General features: G+C 34.6%; 1 pseudogene; it reads right to left on the minus strand.

Moving 5' to 3' along the window:
* Positions 1 to 776: 776 nt before the first annotated feature.
* Positions 777 to 2,218, minus strand: LOC126590922 (uncharacterized; annotated as a pseudogene).
* Positions 2,219 to 6,038: the final 3,820 nt, after the last annotated feature.

Raw genomic sequence — 6,038 nt, forward strand, 5'->3', positions numbered from 1 at the left:
ACTAGTGTTCGTTTGATAAATAGTCAATGTTTAGTTTATAAAACAGTGATAGTACTAGTGTTCTGTTTAAGAATTAGTCAATGTTTAGTTTACGAAACAGTGATAGTACTATTGTTCGTTTGATAAATAGTGTTCGTTTGATAAATAGTCAGTGTTTAGTTTACGAAACAATGATAGTACTAGTGTTCCGTTTAATAAATAGTCAGTGTTTAGTTTACGAAACAGTGATAATACTAGTGTTCCGTTTAATAAATAGTCAATGTTTAGTTTACGAAACAGTGATAATACTAGTGAATCAAAGACTCTTAATATGGTGATTCGAAAAAATGGTGAATTCGAATGGAATTGAAAATGAAAACAGAGATTAGGAAGCAACGAACAATTCAACTTGTGATACGGAAGCACTCCATACTCAAGCTGTAAAGGGCTGCAAAGAAGAGACCACCGAAACAGTGGCAATATGAAAAGAAAATTTACAAAACGAAAACATAATACTAAGAATAATTGACAAGGAACAAAAACCAAAGTTGAGATGAATTGAGCTACAAGGAAAGCACTTCACCCTTGCAATTTTCCAAGATAGTTAAAAGATAAAATGTGCGCATGCATCATTGAGAGGGTTCTCGGATATACTATTCTTAAACTGAACATTATATTATTACTATTTCTTAAACTGAACCTAGAACTGAGCACGAGTACTATCACTATTTCTTAAACTAAACATTCATGAAACAAAAACACAATTACAGGGCACCTACAGATACGACAATAACACCACATAAATTTTCATGCACAAATCCATGATTTTCATTCACAAAAAGATGTCAAACCTTCCAAAAACACATGTGTGCTCAGATTATAGTCAGTGCAGTCAAATGTAATTTCGCAAACCAGACCAGACATTGAATCTACATCATTGATATAGTCGCCTAAAACCACTGCCCTACCGGAAATACCAAAAAACCTGTTAGGTTTAGATACACAATGCCACTTTTTCTCATGCACATGATAGGCAAATAATCTGTTGCTAATCGAAACCAAAATATGACCGCTGCAGACTGCATAACCAGCTACAGTGTCATGTAGATTATGACGAAGATCGGGGGGAATTCTTGGCAGATCTTTCCAAGTGTCAGAACCGAGATGATAACACTGAAAGGGGCTTGACAACTCCCCATGGACCCTTGGCTGTGCAAGGTAATAACGGTTGTCATAGGCAGAAATGAGAGCTCCACATGGTTCCAGTGAATCGGGGGCCTTGAATTTACCTGTTAACTTGTGATGAGGGTCAAAAGTACGTCCCATAGACAACCACTTGGTGGAGGTGCCTGTTCCCAAATCGCTTTCCCATACAGGCAACAACATATATAACTTCCCCTTGAACCAATGACTTAACAAGACACGACCTGAGGGGAAAATCCAATTGTATCTACCCTTGTCTTGATCACCATGCTTGCCACAATCACCACCGCCGTTGGGTTGTGATACTTGATATAACTCAGCTTCCCCATTTTTATTCGTGAAACACTCCACTAATACAAAAACAGATTTAGTATCCATGAACACGAAGATGGAACAGGTTTTTACACGAAGATGGAACATATTTAGTATCCTAATTTAGTTGGATTACATAATATCCACTAAAATGGAAAATGTTTTTACAGAATAATTCTTGAAAATCGAAAAAAAAAAAAACAGAGAGGAAGAAGAATTACATAATATCAATCCTAATTTAGCAACGGTTTAAGAATTTTGAGTACCTTTTTGTTGATTGATGAGGCTTCGATCGGAATCGGACTTGGAATTGGGGATTTTAGAGAGGGAAGAAGGTGAGCGGAGAGGGAGAGAGGGGGTGGACGGGAATTAGGTTGTCGAGTGTGAAAATAGATAGCAATTGGATCAATTTGTACGGGAGTACTTGGAGAAATTTGAAACGGAGGATCAGATGTATATCTATTACATACTTCTTTTGAATGGGCATAGTATGGAAACCACCTCCATGGGCGCAGTCGCGCAGAGCTTAGCAACGACATTCGTCAAACCTAACGTTGGAGCAAGACTGATGTTAGGGGGTAAAACCGGTAGTTCGATAAATTATTTTGTTTGGGCCAATCTTAATGGGCTGGTTTGATATTTAGGTTTTGTCCTAACCATTAAATAAAACTATTACCTGGTTTTTGGTTAAAATTCAAAATATTGAAGCCCTTTTCATTAGTTTTCCTTATGTTTTTATATAGTTCAATGGTTAAATGGTCTCATGTTTTTATGATTTTTTTGCAAAGATGATATTTACAAAGTGATTTATTATATGAACAGTTTTGATCATGAGTACAAAATTTCGTGAATCAGACACTAAATATCTTGAGGAGAAACTCCTCCACCTCACTCTTAAGGAACCAAGTTAGTTCATACGGCGTTGATCATTTGTTTACAAGAAGCTTTTATAATTTAATCTCGTATGTGAACAGTATCCATTCAAAGATTAACTTTACAAAAATTCACCCAAGTTGATAAGTCATTTGATTATTAAGGGTTCCACTCCTAGGGTTTTTATGAAAAACAAATGTAGATTTTATGGTTCTGGATAAATAGTAACGTCCATGACCATGTTCCACGTGCACATAATTATTACTCGTAAGTTTGAATTTCCATGAACTCCAAAGAAAAGAAAAAAACTTCGAATTAACTTGCCTCATGTAATTTCTAAGTGATTGCTTGTAATCAAACATCTGAAACCAAAGAAAATACAACTATTAATTTGAAGACTTCAACTGAAGACAAAACTTCCAACTCTAACCACAGAAAGAAGGAAGAACTAGCCTTGAGCGATATTAAAACCCTTTATATATATTACCAGTAGGCTGCCGGCAATGAGTGCAGTTGGTACCCAAACACCATGGGATGCATCAGTTTGCCAGAATTGACTTTAATTTCCATTCCTAATCCGCGACAGAGAGATACTTGTAATTCAATCAGCGCTTGGCTGGATTCCATACATATGTTTTCATTATTTAATTACTTAATCCACATGGCAATATACAATCTGACTTGTGAGACCAAGTTATATGCCAGATCAGCATATAACAGAATTTTTAACAGAATTTTGACGGAAATAACACATTTTGCAACATCCATATTTAGAATTTATATTAATCGATTTTTAATTTCATAAATCATCTTGATAAGGTGGGTCAATTTCATAAGCAATTTGTGATAAAAACTCGTATTTTTATTCTTTATGGGACTTCCTACTTCCTATATATGGTTTGTTGACGAATTCATTCACTGATTAAATTAATCGAAAACTTAAAAATTGAAAAATGAAACCTTGGATACAAAAATATAAAGAAATTAGTTAACACAAGTCAATGTTAGGTCGTATCTCTGATGAGTGTAATGTGTTAGGTAGCTGTAGTTCTTAACAAAGATACAAGCACATGACGGTCGCAGTCTAATTTTTCCTTAATAATTTGAAGTTTTTGACTATTGGTTGAGGACAAAAAAATCGAACTAAGTGCCTCATCATCGTCTTCATCTTGTTAAGGAGGAGCTGAATAAGTACAATTTGGTGTTCGTTCATTCTGACTCTATATATACAAAATTAATTATGTATTACGATGTAGTGGTATTTTTTTTTATCTGTAATTAAGAAATTTTATGTTTGATTTTCGTTAAAAATGAATTTGAATCACATTATTACTAACTCATTGTGAAGATAAATAAATCCTCTCTTCATTAGTATAGATTTATTGTATGTTAAAAAAATATAAAATTAATTAAAAAGTAAAAGTGAACATGTGTCGGTCGATCGTAACCTAATTTTTTTTTTTTATTACAACAGCATTACTGCCTACCCAACTAGCTTAATCTTCTCGACACAAGGGTATTTAACTAGGACTTGGATTGTCTGCCCTCTTAGTTATGGTGCCCTTCCATGCCCTCCTATTTTGTGCGGTCACGGTTAAGCCACGTCAATATTTTATATTAATTTTTTAATAAGATAATAAGACAAAAAATAATAAAAATATAAAATATTGACGTGGCTTAACCGTGACCGCACAAAATAGGAGGACATGGAAGGGCACCACAACTAGGAGGGCAGACAATCCAAGTCCATTTAACTATTGGTCGTGGGTGAAGTACAATTTGCTTGAAAAAAGAAATCAAAGTACAATTAAGTGGTTCTTTTATATATCGTTTGGTATGTAGATGGGATGAGACGGAACGGGACGGAACGGAGAGGGAGTAAAGATGCATTTGGATGGAAACAAGGAGGAAGAAGGAGACGGAGATATTATAATTTTGTGTTCCATGGATGTGGAACGAGTTGTTCCATGGGGATGAGGCGGAACGAAAATTCACCCAAAATTCGTCCCGTGAAATAGCGCATTCCTCCCGTTTTAGGAGCACCAAACGTGGGATGGAACGTCTCGTCCCACTTCGTTCCGTCTCGTCCCACGTACCAAACAGTACTTTATTAAGATTCATCTAATTACTGCGGCCCATGCATGCAAGCAAAATATTAGCAAAAAAAGGCATAATATTGTTCGCATCTCTATTGAGATATTCCACATTGCCGTCTCTATAAGAAAATAAGATTTTAAATACCTAACTCAGCTACATAGAACTACAATCTAATGATATCCCTATTTACTTATAAATGAGAGAAGGGAAATAAACACATTATCTATCTACTTGTAAGCCTGACTATTTTGGTTACCTCGACTCAATACAAAATACATTAGTTTTTCCGTGTTTCTGAATATTGTGAAATGATTTTCTAATTATAATTTTATCAAAATCTTACGTGTGAAAATAAATAATTTTTCTTATATGAAGTTAGGACCAACCCTAGTCGATCGTAATCTAATTTTGTTGTTTCTCTCATTTCAACAATATTACTAATTTGAGCTAGGTTAAGGAGAAAAGATAATTTGAACTTAAGACGTAGTGAATCAATGAGAAATGTCTTATTTAACCAGAGTAACCCCACTGTTTTCGTTTTCTTCTAATAACTAGCTATCTAACTCATTAATATTACATTTCTATTAAAAAAACAATCCTAGCATGTAAAGTAGATGATTATGTTTCCGTTGAAGAGATAAAAGATAATTTTATGTGGGTTATCTTGATTTGTCGACATCGTACAATTGAAGCATATCTCTATGACTTTTTATTTGAATTTGCATTAGGTTAGGGTGCAATTGAAGCATAGCTCTGTGACTTGATTTGTCGTCATCTCGATTATGTTTCATGGTTTCCTATAAGAATTCCTGGAATTTGTTTTCAATAGGTTAGGGTAATAATTCTAGTCTTGGTTGTCACAAATCATCCAACTTGATATGTTGTCTTTGAAACCTACACACAAATCCCTTCTTAATTAGCACTATTTTCAACTTGATTTAATGCCCATTTATTTACGTATGGTGGAATTCGTTTGCAGCTGGTAGATGAATCTAGTAATAATTCAACATCATATGGTGGACTGTACTAGTGAATTTACCACAGATAAGGTAAAATTTGCTTGAAGCAATTGATTTACTTATACTCTTGTATGTTTATTCATAATGTGCAATTTTGGTATGTAGTTATTCAAGAGTCGAGAAGAATTAATACAATGGGCTTAAGAAGTTGGGAAGGTGAATGGTTTTGTTATTGTGACGTTACGATCCGATCAAGGTGGAAAAGATAACAGGAGCCCTAGACTTACATTGGGTTGTGAAATGAATGGACAATATGTAAGTCAAATTCACAAAAAAGACATAAAGGATGAGGATAGAAGGAATTTTGGAACGAAAAAAATGCGGATGCCCATTTCAATTAAAATATAAAAAGCTAGTAACTGATGATGATTGGATATTGACAGTAGTTATTGGAGTGCATAGTCACATAGCAGCATGCCATTTGGAGGGTCATTCATTTGCTGGTAGATTATCGTCTGAAGAGACTTCGTTATTGACTGATCTGTCTAAAAGTTTGGTGCAACCAAAGGAGATTTTGACTACACTAAACCAAAGAGACAAACGAAATGTATCTAC

Source organism: Malus sylvestris, chromosome 11, assembly GCF_916048215.2.
Source record: "Malus sylvestris chromosome 11, drMalSylv7.2, whole genome shotgun sequence".
Lineage (NCBI taxonomy): Eukaryota > Viridiplantae > Streptophyta > Magnoliopsida > Rosales > Rosaceae > Malus > Malus sylvestris.